This window comes from Magnolia sinica, chromosome 2, assembly GCF_029962835.1.
Source record: "Magnolia sinica isolate HGM2019 chromosome 2, MsV1, whole genome shotgun sequence".
NCBI classification, from domain to species: Eukaryota; Viridiplantae; Streptophyta; class Magnoliopsida; order Magnoliales; family Magnoliaceae; genus Magnolia; species Magnolia sinica.
In genome coordinates this window covers 72957905-72977436 of record NC_080574.1, presented here as the reverse complement: position 1 = coordinate 72977436, position 19532 = coordinate 72957905, and positions in this window count along the sequence as shown.

Sequence of the window (19532 nt, the reverse complement as noted above, 5' to 3'; positions counted from 1 at the left end):
CACAATGTGGAAATCTAACAATCATCGCCGGTCAATGTGGACATTTAACTAACATTGCTCCCAAGGAGTGGCCCACATAGAGCCAAACGTATCGTGGGTCCAAGGCCTCATACAAAGGGCTAATATGCATCGCAATAGGCCTCACTCAAGGGCCACATATACATCACAACGGGCCACACCATGTGGGCCGGACTTACATCACAATGGGCTACAACAATAGGCCAAATATATCACGATTGACCATGACATATGGGCTAAAAATACATCTCATTGGGCCTTACCAAATGGGCCAGAAATATATCACAATGGGCCACGTCCCATGGACCTAATACACATCACAATGGGCTGCATGGCATGGGCCTAATATACATCACAACGGGCCGCATCAATGGGCCTTATATACAATAAGTGAGCTGCATCAATGGGCAAATAAACATTAAGTGGGCCGCATTAACAGGTCACACCAATGGGCCAATAAACATCAAGTGGGCCGCATTACATTGACCTCATATACATCAAGTGGGCTGCATCGCATGGGCCTAATACACATCATGGTGGGCCGCATCACATGGGCCTCAAATACAATAAGTAGGCCGCATCAATGGGCCTCATATACAACATATCAGGCCTCACCATCTGGGCCATAAATACATCACAACAGGCCACACCCATGGGCTTCGAATACATCACAATGGGCCTCGACGCTGGGCCTCATATAACGAGTGGGCCGCATCATATGTACCTCATACATATCAAGTGAGCCATACATATGGGCTGCACCAATGGGCCTCATATACATCAAGTGGACCGCGTCCACGGGCCGCACCAATGGGCCTCATATATATCAAGTCGAGCCCACCTTTATGTATTTTTTTGAGATCCGACCTATTCATAAGATAACATAGAGCTAAATGAAGTGAAAACCAAATATCAGCTTGATTGGAAACTATTGTGGCTCTTAAGAAGTTTGAACAGAGGATGTCACTGTCCCGATTAATTTTCAATGGTGGGGTCCGCTTAAACTTTAGATCTGACTCATTCTTTTGCCCATGTCGCAAAATGATATTTCAAAATGGTTAGACGGTTTGGATATAACACATGCATCATGGTGGGTCCCATAAATAAAAGGCGTAGATGAAATAGGTGAGACCCACGGAACTTGCTGTCATCTGCATCGCAGCTAGGCAGCTGCGTATAATGCAGCTGCTGCTGCTTCATGTGGCACAAGTGGGTCCCACGTAGGGCCCACCATCACATTTATATACAAATAATATATATATATATATATATATAATATTATATTAATATATATAATAACGTCCAGGCCCTAGACGGCCTAGAAAGATGCAGATATATAATATATATTTATATATATTATATTAATATAGAAATAACGTCCAAGCCCTGGACGACCTGGACAAGGCATACATCAAGGTGTAGCCCCAGACGTGGGGTGGGTCCCACCGTCCAAGGTCGGTGATGGTGGATGGGAGCCACAAAGCATGGTGATGTCAATACACTAGCTATATACTGGTGTGAGGTACCCAGCCTATCTGCTATACCAGTGGGTCCCACGTTAGGCCACCACAATACATATGTTATATCATATATTATATTAATATATTATTACTTTACTTTTTTTTGCTTGCTAATTAGTACACTGAAAAGGCCAAGCTATATGTCCTAGAGGGGGGTCAATAGGACTGCCAAATTTAAGCTTTAACAGCGGAATAAAAGAATATGATAACCAAATAAAGTCAATCAATTCACAATGCAGAAATGAAAAGTAGCCTCAATAATCAAGTATTGAGAGATTGATACAAATGTTGTTCTAAGGACAACCTTACACCATAAAAACCAAGGGTTTATGGCAGGACAACCTTATTTCTACAAAGTTCTTTGTATCGAAAACTCAAACTAAAGAGGAATAAATAAATAATAAGGAATAGAAATATTAAACTACTACAACATTCCCCACAATGCTTGAAATGTAAATATTACAACATTCACATCCACACATACATCCCACTAACTTTGAATGATAAAAGATAGAAAATAAATCACACATCCACAAAACGCAAAGAGTTATAATCGTTCGCCTGTGTGTTCACCAACTGTTAAACAACAGCCACACAGCTTGCTACTCCACTCCTAATATCCTCACTCAGTGGATATCAGCGTCACTATAAAAATAGGTTTCTTGGGTTCACCTAAAACCTTCACAATTGTGTCTTTCAAATGGGCTTACACAATTCAAAAACCCCACTTCTAAGTTTTCTGGCACTCCTCAGATAACCAACAGATTGAGATTTTTCTGGCTTAATCTCAACTAAAACGGAAAAAATGAAATTTACAATAAAGTAAAATACCTAGATTTCTCCTTTTGTTGTAGCCCGGAAGAATCAAATCGGAGTAGAAGTTTTAATAGAAGTTCAATGTCCAATACTCACTTAAGAAATGATTCTAGATTCTAGATTGATTTTAAATTAAACCAGTTGGGCTAGCTATATTTGATTTTGATTCCAGGAAGAAGGAATATCACAATTCCTCTTTTCAATTCAGATTGGAATATAGAAACAAAATCAAATCAATAAAGCTAACAAAAGAGAATATTAAATATGCACAAATTAACTTAAAATGAACACAAACTTATCTTAGAGTGATGCCATGATTTTACTTGAATTGAGTTATCAAACTCTAAAATTCATTGTCTATTTATAGTTATAGAAACTCATCTACGACTGGTCCTAAAGACAGTACAACTGGTCGTAGAAGAAACAGATTTTTGAAAATTTGAGCGCGATCAGATCAGGCTGTTCCACGACTAGTCGTAGGGTGTCCACGACTGGTTGTGAGCCCTCCACGACTGGTCGTGACATACCCACGACTGGTCGTGAGAAACCAGGAAAGGTTGATGGAGTTTGAGTCATAGAACCAGGACTGGTCGTAGGACGAGTCGTGTACTATTCAACGTCCAGTCGAGAAGACTCCATGACTGGTCGTAACTCAACCAAAAAATTCTAAAAATTTGCAACAACTCAGGACTGGTCTTGAAATTTCTTGGACTGGTCGAGCCAGTGCTAGGACTAGTCAAACAGGGTCCAGGAGTAGTCTTACAACAGTCCAAACACTTATAAAAAGATTCAATTTGAATTATGTAAACAAAATAACCTACCCTAAGGTCAATCTAAGGTCATTCATACCTTAAATGTGAAGAATGGACATTGAATCTTCATAAGATAGTTGACCTTTAAAGATTGTAAAACTTGGGATCTCTATACTTGATGTAGCATTGAACTTGAGATCTTCTAGAGCTTGAATTACACTTCATTTTGAGTTATACACGAACTTAAGTCTTTGAACAAGATCACTTCTTTCGTTGTAGCTTGTACTTGCATTTCTTGAATTGGTTTGAAGTAATTCTTCATTCTTGACTTGAAGCAACATGTTTAGAGAGGTGATGCAATGTCTTGATCATATATACCAATGAGCTACACAAGACATAGATTGATGTTTTGGCACCATAAAATTTGACAACTAAAGGAGCATAAAACCATAGCACTTACAATCTCCCCCTTTGTCAAATTTTTGACAAAACATACTCAACAATAATATCACCAATACACATTCAAAGAATCATGTATGCACTAGTTATAAGAGAAAACCAGTTACAACTTGGTTAAAGAATCATGTACCAGTTATCATCAACTAGCACATAACATTATGAACTAGGCAAAACATAGGCAAAACATCTCCTCACATACTCCCCCTGAGTAGCACACACATATATCCAAAAAAAAAAATTTATATATTACCCACAATATCCATGCCATAAGCAATCAATCAATCCAAATATTTCTCCCCCTTTTTGTCACAATATGACAAAGGAAGAAGAAGAAAAAATGGAAAAGGATAAGAAACAGGAGTAATAAAGGATTAACTAGACAAGATATAAGCAAATTAACGTCCACATACCATTAACTAGTTTAAACAAAAGTCAGTAAACCAAATAAAGTGCACAAACCAACACAAGTAGACTTAAAGTTATTACAGACCAAAGAGTAAAGCACTTAATCGGATCCTGAAGAAGGCGCAGGAATGGTAAGATCAAGTTGATGAAGCCCCTTGTTTAAGCGCCAAAGATACTTGCGTATATATTTAAACCATAAATCGTGGGCAACATTCATATTCTCTACCTTCTCCTCAAATGCACGAAGACGAGCATCAAAATCAGATGGCTCATAATCAGGATCATTAGCAAAATCCGAATCAATTTCATTAAAAATATCATTCATATTTATATCATCAGGAGGAAGATCACCGGCTTCTTCTTCATTCCCTACTTCAGCTCCACCACCACCCACATCCACTTGGCCAGGAGCCAATTTCAATTTCATCTTGTTAATATTTGAATTATTAAAAATAAGATGATGGATAGGAGCCTCTCCAATAGGCATAACAACTAACAGTCATAAGATAGGCAAATGGAATATCACTATGACCTGGATGGAGACGAAACTGAATGATGGAATGATATATCAAAGAAGGAAGACAAACTTTAGTACCAGAGATGACAGATTGCAAAACCCGAACCATAAAGGATATAAGCTCTGTTTTAATACTAGAACGTGGATACAGATTTGAAATAAAGATTCTGTGGAGAACCCTGCATCTGGGTAACAAGTACTTTGAGGGGAGCGCATTCCCTTTATGAGTCCATTGCACATTCATATTACATAGATCTCTAGTGAGCATGCGTTTTCTGATTCTAAGGGTCTCAGCTAGAGTATGAATAGGAATACCCTCGTCATTAACAGGTATGTCCATTAGCCCTAAAATCAGATGGCGTTCAATTTCAAATAGACCTTCTCTAGCATCAATTTTAAACGTTAAATTCTCAGTTAAAAAATCAGAGATATATGCAAACATGGACTAAGTAATAGACTGGTATGCAGGCCCACCCTAATGTAAGATGTTAACTCATCCTACAACTTGAAGAAGTGGGAGAATACCAAAAGGAGTAATGTGTTTAAGATCGACAGATCGCTCAACAATAACATTGCACAAACGCAAATCCCGCATATATGAGGGATCATCTTCGGGTGACTGAAGGTGACGCCATTCTATTGGAGTAGATCTAAAAGAAGATGGATCACAGGAAGCTTTCTTTTTCCCTCTAGCATCCATTAGCAACAAGAAAATCAATGTACTAAGGAGTTGCAAAAGATAAGGAATGGGTTTTCTTAAAAATAGATATTTGAGAAGAAAGCCCCAAATAACTCAACAAAGCTTGAAATCAAGCACTCCAATGAAGAAATTGAAGAAAATAGACCATGAATCTTCAAGTAAAACTGAAAAAATGCACTAACCTTGACGAATCAAACAGTAGGGTTTGACTAGTCGTGCCACGGCTTGCTAGAGAGAAAAGAAGAAATGAGGAAGATGATGGTTTTCCCCAAATTAAAGAGACCAACGCGCTAAACGACCGGTCTTGGGCACATCCTCGACTGGTTGTGTACCAACATAAACATGCATTTTTCATACAAATTTGAAATTTAAACCAATAATTTATCAACCAATAATTTATCAAATATATATACATTATGATACAACTATACATGAATAATCAATTTAAAATGCACATACCAAGATCAAATTTTAATTTATTAAACCTGCTTTTGTCAAGCGGTTTAGTGAAAATGTCAGCAAGTTGAGTCTCGGTAGAAATGTATTCCAAAGATATCAGTTTTTCTTCCACTAATTCACGAATGTAATGATACCTAATGTCAATGTGCTTGGTACGTGAATGATGGATTGGATTTTTTGAAATATTTACAGCATTGGAATTATCACAATATAATATCATCGATTCCTGTGCAATTCCATAATCGCTTAACATACGTTTCATCCAAACAAGCTGAGTACATCCATTTCCTGCTGCAATGTATTCAGCCTCAGCAGTTGAGAGCGATATAGAACTTTGCTTCTTACTAAACTAAGAAACCAAACAATTTCCAATATAAGAACAACCACCACTGGTTGATTTCCTGTAATCAATATTACCAGCCCAATCAGCATCTGAGTACCCAGCCAATTGAACACGAGTATCATATGGATACCAGGGACCCAATTCAGTAGTACTTGTGACATATCGCATAATCCTCTTAACAGTTGTTAAATGTGACCATTTACGATCAGATTGATATCTAGTGCAAATACCAACACTTAAAGCAATATCAGGTCTACATGTAGTTAAATAAAGTAAACTGCCAATCATACTATGATATAATTTAGGATCCACATTTTTACTTGTAGAGTCCTTTAAAAGTCTTAAAGTTGTACTCATAAGAGTATCAAAATTCTTAACCGTTCTCAAATCTGAACTTTTTGATTAAGTTCAGAGCACATTTGGTTTGAGAAATAAAAATGCTATCAGATTGTTGTTTCACTTGCAATCCTAGGAAATAATTCAATTCCCCAACCATGCTCATTTCAAACTTAGATTTCATTAAATCTGTAAACTCAACAGTCATGTTAGAACAGATAGATCCATAAATAATATCATCAACGTAGATCTGCATTATTAAGATATGATCATTAAGTTTCTTAACAAAGAGAGTCTTATCTACACTTCCCATTTGAAAATCATGACTTAGTAAAAACTTAGTCAATTTCTCATACCATGCTCTGGGAGCTTGTTTTAAGTCGTAGAGAGCCTTTTTAAGGCAATAGACATGATCGGCGTTTTTAGGGTCTTCAAAACCCATTGGTTGTTCAACATATACTTCTTCATGCAGATCACCATTTAAAAAGGCACTCTTCACATCCATTTGATAAATTTTAAATTTTCAAAAGCAAGCAATGGATATAAATAGTCTGATTGACTCAAGACGAGCTACTGGGGCAAAGGTTTTATCATAATCAATACCCTCAATTTAAGTGTACCCTTGTACAACCAGTCTAGCCTTGTTGTGAATTATATTACCAAGTTCATCAGACTTATTTTTAAAAATTCACTTTGTTCTGATAATATGTTTATCTTTAGGTCGAGGAACAAGATACCAAACATCATTTCTCATAAATTGGTTAAGCTCTTCTTGCATCGCAACAATCTAGTTTTCGTCAATAAGAGCTTCTTTTACGTTTGCCGATTCAATCTAGGATGTAAAACATACGTAATTACTTATATCTTCTAGTTGTTTACAAGTGCGTACACCAGTGAGAGGGTTTTCAAGAATCTGAGTGGTTGGATGATCTTTAACAGTCCTCAGTTTAGAGTCAGTTTGATTTGATGAAGTATCTGGTTTGTCAATTAAAAGAACTTCATCATTATCTGAACTTGGGGCAGGTGTATTCAAGTGATCGTCTATGACCACATTAATGGACTCTTGGATCACACCGGTCCTCTTGTTCAGTACTCGATATGCACGACTGTTCAAAGAGTACCCTAAAAAGATACCTTCATCACTTTTAGTGTCGAACTTACCTAGATTTTCACGGTCACGTAAAATATAGCACTTGCTACCAAAAACTCGAAAGTATTTGGCAGTAGGCTTCTTATCGTACCAAATTTCATAAGCCGTCTTATTATTAGACTTACAAGTGTATACTCGGTTGATTATGTAGCAGGCAGTATTCAAGGCTTCAGCCCAAAGATTTTTAGGGAGCTTCATACTATTCAACATTACATTAACCATTTCTTGAAGCACTCTATTTTTTCTTTCAACAATTCCATTTTATTGTAGTGTTTTGGGTGCAGAGAATTCATGCGATATTCCCTGATCGCTACAAAATTTCTCAAAACTACTATTCTTAAATTCATATCTATGATCACTACGAATCTTATAGACTTGAGAACATTTTTCCGTTTGAATCCATTTGAGAACTCTTTTTACTTCATCAAGGGTTTCTGATTTATCTGTTAAGAAAGCTAACCTAGTGAATCTGGTAAAATCATCCACAATTACCAAAATGTATTTTTTGCCACCTCGACTCTCCGTCCTGATAGATCCTATAAGATCCATATGGAGAAGCTCGAGTGGTCTTGATGTGGCATTGGAGTTCACCTTCTTGTGAGAGCTCCTTAATTACTTGCCAATCTGGCATTCACCACATATTTTGTCTATTTTTTGTAATTTAGGTAGACCTCTTATTAGTTCTCTTTTGCTCAGTCTATACAAATTACGGTAGTGTACATGTCCAAGACGTTTATGCCATAAATCAGTCTCATTGGTATGGACCATGTAACACGATTGACTAGATGAGCTGGATTCACTAACAATATAGCAGTTTTCAGAAGTTCTGCGACCAGTTAATATTACTGAACCCTTATTATTTAGAATTTCACAACCTTGGTTAGAAAATTTTACACTATAATTGTTATCGCATATTTGAGATATGCTTAACAGATTGTGCTTTAACCCTTCAATGTATAAGACATTTTTAAACAAAGGGAGGTTATAGAGTTGAACCGTACCTTGGCCAATAATCTTGCAATTGCTGCCATCATCGAATGTGACTGACCCATCAGTCATGTCTTTGACATCGGTGAATAGACCTTTATCACCAGTCATATGCCTTGAGCATCCACTGTCTAGCTACTACTTTGAATGGCTTATTGAAATGGCCAAGCTATATGTCCTAGAGGGAGGGTGAATAGGACTATGCCAAATTTTAAGATAAATCAGCAGAACTATAGAAAGATAGAACTGAATAAATAAATCAATTGACACTGCTGAATGCTAGCTCAAAATATTGATTGTTCTAAGGACAACCATGCACCATAAAAATGGCAGGGCAACCTTACTAGAACAAATAGAGAAATTGAAACTCAAAGTAATAAAGAGATAGCAAAAATATAATGCTGAAATGTAAATCTAAACTATTACAACATTCTCCACTGTGCTTGAAATGTAAAATTTACAACATTCACATCCACACATACATTCCACAATTCTGAATGATAAAAGATAGGAAATATAAATCACACATCCACAACACAGAATTATAGTGGTTCGCCTGTGTTCACCAACTGTTAAACAACAGCCACACAAAATGCTACTCCACTCCTAATATCCTCACACAGGGGATATTAGCGTTCACAATCAAATAGGTTTTCACAAGTTCACCCAAAACCTTCACAATTGTATCTTTTTCAAAGGGCTTACACAATTCAAAAACCCTCACTTCTGAGTTTTCTGGCACTCCTCAGATAACTAACAATTTTGAGATTTTTTTGGCTTAACCTCAAATAAAACTAAACAATGCAAATTACACAAATTGTAAAATACCTGATTTTCTCCTTCGTTGTAGCAACCCAGAAGAACCAAGTCATAGTAGAGATTTGAATGTCAAAGTTTAATGTCCAATACTTACTTTATAATGTTTCTAGGTTCTAATAGATTTTAAATTAAAACAAAAGGGCTAGCTCTAATTGATTTTGATTCCAGAAAAAGGAAAATAACAATTCCTCTTTTCAGATTAGATTGGAATACAAGAAACAAAATCAATTAAGAAAGCTAAAGAAAGAGAATATTAAATATGCACACTTAGCTTATATGGAGCACCGACTTATCTCTCAGAAGGCCGAATTAATTTAGCTTATATGGAGCATTGTTCTTCATAGATGCAAGCTTCATAACAGTGTCTTTGGCACCACAAATTTGACAACAAACAGGGCTATAAACTATAGCACTTACACTTGTAGCATTGAAAATAGGATGAGAAACCAAGAAGGTAACCTTAGGAACCCATTTCATAAATATTTTGGGTTTAGGAGTATAGTGGGTCTTTTTTTGTTTGTAGTTGTTGTAAGAGTGACCCACTGAGTTAGATTTTAAGAGCTCCTTAAGTAGATCAACTATTTTTTCAGCTAAAGGGTTTTGATTTTGATTTTTATAGTTGATATGATTACTTTTAGGTTTGAATGATTGAAATGTTTTAGTATTTTTAGAAAACTTTTGATTTGAACTATTTCCTTTTGAGTTTGAAGTCTCTCGTTTCACAAACTTGGGAGGAGTATTCTTTTGTTTAGGAGGAATATTTTTATCGTAGCCCAAACCAAATCGGTCGCCACATTTTCTTGATCCAGATAAAAGTTTTTCTAACTTTGGATCACCTTGGGCATATCTCCATGTATCTTTTAAACTCAAAAGAGAAGAGACTTCAAGTTTAAGTTTATCATTTTCAGATTTAAGATTTTCAATCTAGGAAGTTTTGAATTCTAAATCGCATTTGCATTTTTCAAAACAATCTGAAATATGGGATTTTTCTAAGACAAGAGAATCAAAGTTTTCTTTAAGTTTTAAATACTTTTCTTTTTGAAGTTTTAGTTTTACGAAAATTTTACAACTTTCCTTGTATAGGGCATTGTAAGCATCTTGAAGTTCTTCTTCATTTTCATAATCACTATTTAGATTTTCTTCACTAGTTAAATCATCGTGATCTGAAAAAGTAAACTTGGCTAGAGTCATAAGGGCTTTAACTTCATTACTCGACTCGGTTTTAGAGTCTTCTGATTCAGAAGAGGCTTCAGAGCCAAAAGATTCATCCCAAGTAGCCAACATACTCTTCTTTTTGGGTTTGTCCTTTTTAGGACACTTGTTTGCTAAATGCCCATATTCTAGGCAGTTGTAACATTGACTATCTTTCAAAGATTTTCAAGTTTTAGATTTAGATTTAGATCTCTTCTTATTATTTGTTTTTTGAAAATCAACCCTCTTTTCACTTTTGAAAATCTTGTAAAACTTTTTGGCTAAAAGAGCCATATCGTCTTCAGAATTTTCTAAATCAGAATTTTCTTGTGAAACATTCTTAGAAGACTTAAGGGCAATAGATTTACCTTTAAGAGCTTTAAAATTTAACTCGTGGGTTTATAAAGACCCAACTAATTCTTCTACCCTCATATTGTCCGTATCACGAAGTTCCTGGATCGCGGTAACCTTTGAATTGAACCGTTCAGGAAGTGAGCGTAGTATTTTTGCACAAACTTTACTTTCAGGGATTTTATCACCAAGACCTCATAAAGAGTTCACAATGTCATTTAATCTAGTGTAAAAGTCCATAAACATTTCATTTTCTTCCATATGTATTTCCTCAAATTTGGTTGTGAGGATTTGAACTTTAGATTTCTTGACAATTGATGTTCCCTCGTGTGTCATTTTTAATATATCCCAAGCTTGCTTTGCAGAATCACAGGATATAATTCTTTTGAATTCATCCAGTGATAATGCGCAAGTGATTACATTTAGTGCTTTCGCATTTGCACTACTCTCACTTTTCTGAAGATTGGTCCATGAAAAATAAGTTGTTACTCTCATTGATTTTGATCCATCGATACCAGTTACTTCAGTGGTAGGAGGGGTCCATTCAGTCACTGTGGCTAGCCACACATTTTCATCCATGGATTTTAGGAATATCCTCATTCTGGCTTTCCAATAAGCATAATTGGTGCCATCAAAAGGTGGAGGCCTAGTGACTGAAAGGCTATCAAAATTTGACATCTTATAAATAGCTTAGATCGATTAGATTAGGAAATAAATCCAAATAACAAGAATTAAAACGAGCTATTAGGCTCTGATACCACTTGAAAAGGCCAAGCTATATGTCCTAGAGGGGGGGTGAATAGGACTATGCCAAATTTAAGCTTTAATAGCGGAATAAAAGAATATGATTGCCAAATAAAGGAAATCAATTCACAATGTAGAAATGAAAAGCAGCCTCAATAATCAAGTATTGAGAGATTGATACAAATGTTGTTCTAAGAACAACCTTACACCATAAAAACCAAGGGTTTATGGTAAGACAACCTTATTTCTAAAAAGTTCTTTATATCAAAAACTCAAACTGAAGAGGAATAAATAAATAGTAAGGAATAGAAATATTAAACTACTACAACATTCCCCACAATGCTTGAAATGTAAATATTACAACATTCACATCCACACATACATCCCACAAACTTTGAATGATAAAAGATAGAAAATAAATCACACATCCACAAAATGCAAAGAGTTATAGTGGTTCGCCTGTGTGTTCACCAACTGTTAAACAACAGCCACACAGCTTGCTACTCCACTCCTAATATCCTCACTCAGTGGATATCAGCGTCACTATAAAAATAGGTTTCTTGGGTTCACCTAAAACCTTCACAATTGTGTCTTTCAAATGGGCTTACACAATTCAAAAACCCCACTTCTAAGTTTTCTGGCACTCCTCAGATAACCAACAGATTGAGATTTTTCTGGCTTAATCTCAACTAAAACGGAAAAAATGAAATTTACAATAAAGTAAAATACCTAGATTTCTCCTTTTGTTATAGCCCGGAAGAACCAAATCGGAGTAGAAGTTGTAATAGAAGTTCAATGTCCAATACTTACTTAAGAAATGATTCTAGATTCTAGATTGATTTTAAATTAAACCAGTTGGGCTAGCTATATTTGATTTTGATTCCAGGAAGAAGGAATATCACAATTCCTCTTTTCAATTCAGATTGGAATATAGAAACAAAATCAAATCAATAAAGCTAACAAAAGAGAATATTAAATATGCACAAATTAACTTAAAATGAACACAAACTTATCTCAGAGTGATGCCTTGATTTTACTTGAATTGAGTTGTCAAACTTTGAAATGCGTCGTCTATTTATAGTTGCAGAAACCCGTCTACGACTAGTCCTGAGGACAGTACGACTGGTCGTAGAAGAAATGGATTTTTAAAATTTTGAGCACAATCGGATCAGACCATTCCACGACTGGTCGTAGGGTGTCCACGACTGGTCATGACATACCCACGACTGGTCGTGAGAAACCAGGAATGGTTGCTGGACTTTGAGTCGTAGAACCAGGTCTGGTCATAGGACGAGTCGTGTACTGTTCACACGTCTAGTCGAGAAGACTCCAGGACTGGTCGTAGCTCAATAAAAAAATTTTAAAAATTTACAACAACTAAGGACTGGTCTTGAAATTTCTTGGACTGGTCGAGCCAGTGCTAGGACTAGTCGAACAGGGTCTAGGACTAGTCTTACAACAGTCCAAACACTTATAAAAAGATTCAATTTGAATTATGTATACAAAATGACCTACCTTAAGGTCAATCTAAGGTCATTCATACCTTAAATGTGAAGAATGGACATTGAATCTACATAAGATAGTTGACCTTTGAAGATTGTAAAACTTGGAATCTCTATACTTGATGTAGTATTGAACTTGAGATCTTCTAGAGCTTGAATTATACTTCATTTCGAGTTGTATACGAACTTGAGTCTTTGAACAAGATCACTTCTTTCATTGTAGCTTGTACTTGCATTTCTTGAATTGGCTTGAAGTAAATCTTCGTTCTTAACTTGAAGCAACGTGTTTAGAGAGGTGATGCAATGTCTTGATCATATATACTAATGAGCTACACAAGACATAGATTACACGAGACATAGATTGATGTTTGGGCACCATAAAATTTGATAACCAAAGGAGCATAAAACCTTAACACCAATCACTTGCGCATTATCACCGGATGAATTCAAAAGAATTATATCCTGTGATTCTGCAAAGCAAGCTTGGGATATATTAGAAATGACACATGAGGGAACATCAATTGTCAAAAAATCTAAAGTCCAAATCCTCACAACCAAATTTGGGGAAATACATATGAAAGATAGTCAATGTTACAACTACCAAGAATATGGGCATTTAGCAAACAAGTGTCCTAAAAAGAACAAACCTAAAAAGAAGAGTATGTTGGCTACTTGGGATGAACCTTCTGGCTCTGAAGCCTCTTCTGAATCAGAAGACTCTGAAACCAAGTTGGGCAATAAAGTTAAAGCCCTTATGACTCTAGCCAAGTTCACTTTTTTAGATTACAATGATTTAACTAGTGAAGAAAATCTGAATAGTGATCATGAAAATGAAGAAGATCTTCAAAATGTTTACAATGCCCTATACAAAAAAAGTTGTAAACTTGCCATAAAACTAAAACTTCAAAAAGAAAAGTATTTAAAACTTAAAGAAAACTTTGATTCTCTTGTCTTAAAAAATCCCATATTTCAAATTGTTTTGAAAAATGCAAATGCGATTTAGAATTCAAAACTTCCCAGATTGAAAATCTTAAATCTGAAAATGATAAACTTAAACTTGAAGTCTCTTCTCTTTTAAGTTTAAAGGATACATGGAGATATGCCCAAGGTGATCCAAAGTTAGAAAAACTTTTATCTGGATAAAGAAAATGTGGTGACCGATCCGGTTTGGGCTACGATAAAAATATTCCTCCTAAACAAAAGAATACTCCTCCCAAGTTTGTGTAAGGAGAGACTTCAAACTCAAAAGGAAAAAGTTCAAATCAAAAGTTTTCTAAGCTGAATTAAATAGAATATGATAGCCAAAGTAAATCACAATGCAGGAAAGTAAAACAGCCTCAAAATTCAGATCTTGAGAGGTTGATACAAATGTTATTCTAAGGACAACCTTACACCAAAAACCAGAGTTTATGGTAGGACAACCTTATTTCTAAAAAGATCTTTGTATCAAATCTCAAATCAAAAAGGAATACAGAAATAAATACAAACTGAATTAAAATAAATTGAATCATAAATGTATTGTTCTAGGGACAGCCATACACCATAAAAATGGCAGGGCAACCTTGATGAAACAACTTTCAAAAGAAATTAAAATATCAAGCGATAAAGGAATAGTAGAAAATAAATTCTAAACTATTACAACATTCTCACAATGCTTGAATTAAATGATTACAACATTCACCACCATACATACATCCCACAAAAGAATAATTAAAGATTAGAAGAATAAATCATTCAACCACAACACAAGGGATTATAGTGGTTCGCCTATGTGTTCACCAACTGTTAAACAACAGCCACACAAAATGCTACTCCACTCCTAATATCCTCACACAGGGGATATTAGCGTTCACTAAAAATAGGTTTTCCCAGGTTCACCCAAAACCTTTACAATTGTGTCTTTGTATGTGGGCTTACACAATTAAAAAAACTCCACTTCTGAGTTTTCCTAGCTCTCCTCAGATAACCAACACAACAAGATTTTTCTTGCAAATCTTGAAAGAAACCAAAACAGAAAGGAATTTATAATTAAATGTAAAATACCTGATTATCTCCTTCGTTGTAGCAGCCCGGTAGAACCATTTCAGAGTAGATGATTGAATGTCCAAGTTCAATGTCCAGTACTCAATTACAATGGTTCTAATTCTAATAGATTTTAAATTAAACCGAATAGGGCTTGCCTTAATTGATTTTGATTCCAAACAAAGGGAATAATAATTCCTCTTATCAAATCAGATTGGAATAGCAGAAACAAAATCAATTAAAATAAAGCTAAGGAAAGAGAATATTAAATAAGCACACTTAGCTTAGATGGAGTACAGAATTATCTCTCAGAAGTTCGACGAAGATTGGCTTGAATAGATTAATTAATTCGATGATTTCTTCTGAGATTCGTGCACTATTTATAGGTGAGCAGATCGTGTCTTCGACTGGTCTAGGGAGCTCTTCGACTAGTCGAAGCAATAACAGATATTTGAAAGATCCGGCGGGATAAGCTCTGACCGTTCTACGACTAGTCGAAGGTCACCTTCGATCAGTTGAAGATCTGTTAGATCTTATCTTTTCGACTGGTCGAAGAACCTATAACACATCGTTGTATTTCGAGTCGAAGATGTTCGACAGGTCGAAGATGCAGTCGACACTGTTCCTATGACTGGTCGAACAGATTCCTGGACTAGTCGAAGCCTAACAGATTTCATCCGAAATTTGTAACAAACTCACGACTGATCGAAGAATTTCTTAGACTGGTCGAAGCAACTCTAAGACTAGTCGAAGAAGGCCTAGGACTGGTCGAAGAACAGACCAAACTCATGTAAAATAAACATTCGACTTATGTATCCAAAATGACCTACTTCTAAGGTCAACCTATGGTCAGTCAAACCTCAACCATGAAGTATGGACATTGAAACATTAGGAACAAGTGACCTTAAAGTATGAGCCTTGAAGTCTTGATGTAGTTGAAATCTTGATGTAGCTCAATCTTGAAAGAGTCTTGAGTTCTTTACAAACTGCCTTGTACTCTTCTTGAAGTCTTGCAGCTTGAGTCTTGTCTTGTAAGCAGTTCTTGCATTCAAGATTGATCCTTGTACTTGTGAGCTTTGCTTGTTGTGAGCTTAGCTTGTTCATGAATGTTGATCCTTGAGAGAGCTTCACTTATGCAAGTTATATATAACAGTGATTTTGGCACCACTAATTTGACAACAAACAGGGATAAAAACTATAGCACTTACAATCTCCCCCTTTGTCAAATTAGTGACAAAACACATAACCAAGATAGACAAAAAGTAAAACAACTGGTTAATACCTGCAAATCAATATTCAATATTCAACCAGTTTCATTCAACAAGCTCTAACATACGTCAACAAGCTCAAACATACTCAAACATACTCCCCCACTCCCCCTGAGTAACATAATCAATGCTACTCCTCTCACAATCACATCGTTAAGAACAAACCATTCTCCCCATTTTTGTCACAATATGACAAAGGAGAACTAAATAAAGGAATATATGAGAGTAAACATGAGGAGTTATGAGAGTATAGCAAAATAGCATAGCTTCACATAGAATAAATATCCAGCATAAAACATAAATAATATCCAACTCAAAATCAGTCAATTAAGTGCTAAGTAATAAAGTTATTACAAACCAGAAGTCTCATATAAACTAGTCAGAACCAGAACCAGATGATGGAGCAGGAATAGAGGGATCAAGTTGGTGCATGCCTTTGTTCAAGCGCCTAAGATATTTGCGCATGTACTTGAATTGTAAATCATGAGCAACAGACATGTTTTCCAACTTTACATTTATATTCTCAACTTTCTCCTCTAATGCACTCAGACGTGCATCAACATCAGATGGTTCAAAATCTGGATCATTTGCTGAGTCAGAATCCAGTTCCTCAAAAATGTCATCCATATTAATGTCATCACCAGCTTCTTCATGACCACCACCACCACCACCACCTTGTTCAGGAAGTAGATCCAGCTTCATCTTATTGATATTAGTATTGTTGAAAATCAGATGATGGATTGGTGCCTCATCAACCGGCATATCGACTAACATATGAGTAGCCAATACAGTCATTAAATAAGCAAAATGAATGTCACTATGACCAGGATGGAGTCTAAACTGAAGAATGAAATGACAGATTAAGTATGGCAAACAAATCTGAGTACCATTGGAAATAGCATGGATAACACGAACCATAAACGAAGTCAAGTCAGATTTATTACCCGAACGAGGATACAGATTAGACACAAAGATTCTGTGGAGAATTCTGTACTTGGGTAACAAATACCTTGCGGGAAGCGCATTCCCTTTTTGTGTCCATTGAACACCCATGTTGCACAAGTCTCTAGTGAGCATGTATTTTTCAGACATTGAGGGTTCATCAGTTAAGTTATGGATAGGAATACCCTCATCATTCACAGGAATGTCCATAAGGGCTGAAATTAAATGACGATCAACGACAAAAGGCCCTTCTCTAGTAGAAATTTTAAAAGTTAAATCATCCTGTGAGAAAGCACTAATACATGTAAACATGGATTGGGCAATGGACCGGTATGCAGGCCCACCACAATGTAATAAGTTAACCCAACCTACACCTTCAAGCATAGGAAGGATGTCAAAAGGTGCAATATGATTAACATCAACAGGATGTTCAACAATAACATTACGTAATCTAATGTCCCTGACATATGATGGATCATCATTGGGAACAAGAAAATGACGCTTCGAGATAGCGGTCGATCTGGAGGAAGAAGAGGGACCACGTGAAGTAGTTTTTCTACCTCTAGAAGCCATTTGCAACAAGGATTTCAAGGAATAAAGAAGTTGCAAAGGATTGAGAAGTGGGTTTACACAAAACAGATTTTTCAAAATCCAAACCCCAAATCTCAATGAAATTTAAAATAGAAAGCTTAAAGCTTGAAAAGGAAGCAATCTAGACACAAATCTACAAGAAAAAGTGATTTAGAACACTAACCTTGAAGAACAAGAAAGATGGGTTCGACAAGTCGAAGCTCGGCTCCAAGGAGAAGAAAAATGAAATGAGGAAGAAAGCAAAAATCTCTAATTTTAAGTGAAACCCGAGTTCTACGACTGGTCGTGGGTATCTACGACCGGTCGTAAGGCGACTGGTCGTGTATACTCACGACTGGTTGAAGAAACCCCAAAAATTCAAATTTCTTGCAAATTCTACAAAAATTGGAATTCAATCTAGCAAATATATACACTATAATACAAGTAGGCATAAATAATCAATTTAAAATGCACATGCCAAGATCAAATTTCATCTTTTTGAACCTGCTTTTATCGAGAGGTTTTGTGAAAATGTCAGCTCGTTGATCTTCAGTAGGAATATATTCTAGAGATATAACTTTTTCTTCTACTAATTCCCTTATATAATGAAATCTAATGTCAATGTGCTTAGTACGAGAATGCTGAATAGGATTTTTTGAAATATTTATCGCACTGGAATTATCACAATGTAATAACATAGAATCCTGTTTAATTCCATAATCACTTAGCATTCGTTGCATCCAAACAAGCTGTGTACATGCATTACCAGCTGCGATATACTCAGCTTCAGCTGATATAGAATTTTGTTTCTTACTAAACCAGGAAACTAGACAATTTCCAATGTAAAAACAACCACCACTGGTTGATTTTCTATCATCTAAATTACCAGCCCAGTCAGCATCCGAGTACCCAGCTAATTGGACACTAGTCTCATGAGGATACCAGAGACCGAGATTTACAGTACTTGCGACATATCTAATAATTCGCTTGACAACAATCAAGTGAGATTCTTTTGGATCAGATTGATATCTTGCGCAAATACCAACACTTAGAGAAATATCAGGTCTACTAGCAGTTAAATATAACAAACTACCAATCATACTCCGATAAAGTTTTGAGTCAACATTTTTACCATTAGAGTCTTTTGAGAGTTTCAGGGTAGTACTCATAGGAGTATCGAAATTCTTGCCATTCTCAAATCCAAATCTCTTGATTAGATTCAAAGCATACTTAGATTGAGAAATGAATATTCCTTCAGGTTGTTGCTTTACTTACAATCCAAGGAAATAAGTTAATTCCCCAACCATGCTCATTTCGAACTGTGATTTCATCAAATCTGCAAACTCAGTAGTCAAGTCAGTACAAGTTGATCCATAAATGATATCATCAACATAAATCTGCACCATTAAGATATGATCATTATGTTTTTTAACAAACGGAGTTTTATCAATAGATCCCATTTGAAAATTATGAATTAAAAGAAATTTCGTTAGTTTCTCATACCATGCCCTAGGTGCTTGTTTTAATCCATAAAGTGTCTTTTTAAGCCGATATACATAATCAGTATTTTTGGAATCTTCAAAACTCATTGGCTATTCAACATAGACTTCTTCATGTAAATCGCCATTTAGAAAAGCACTTTTCACATCCATCTGATAGAT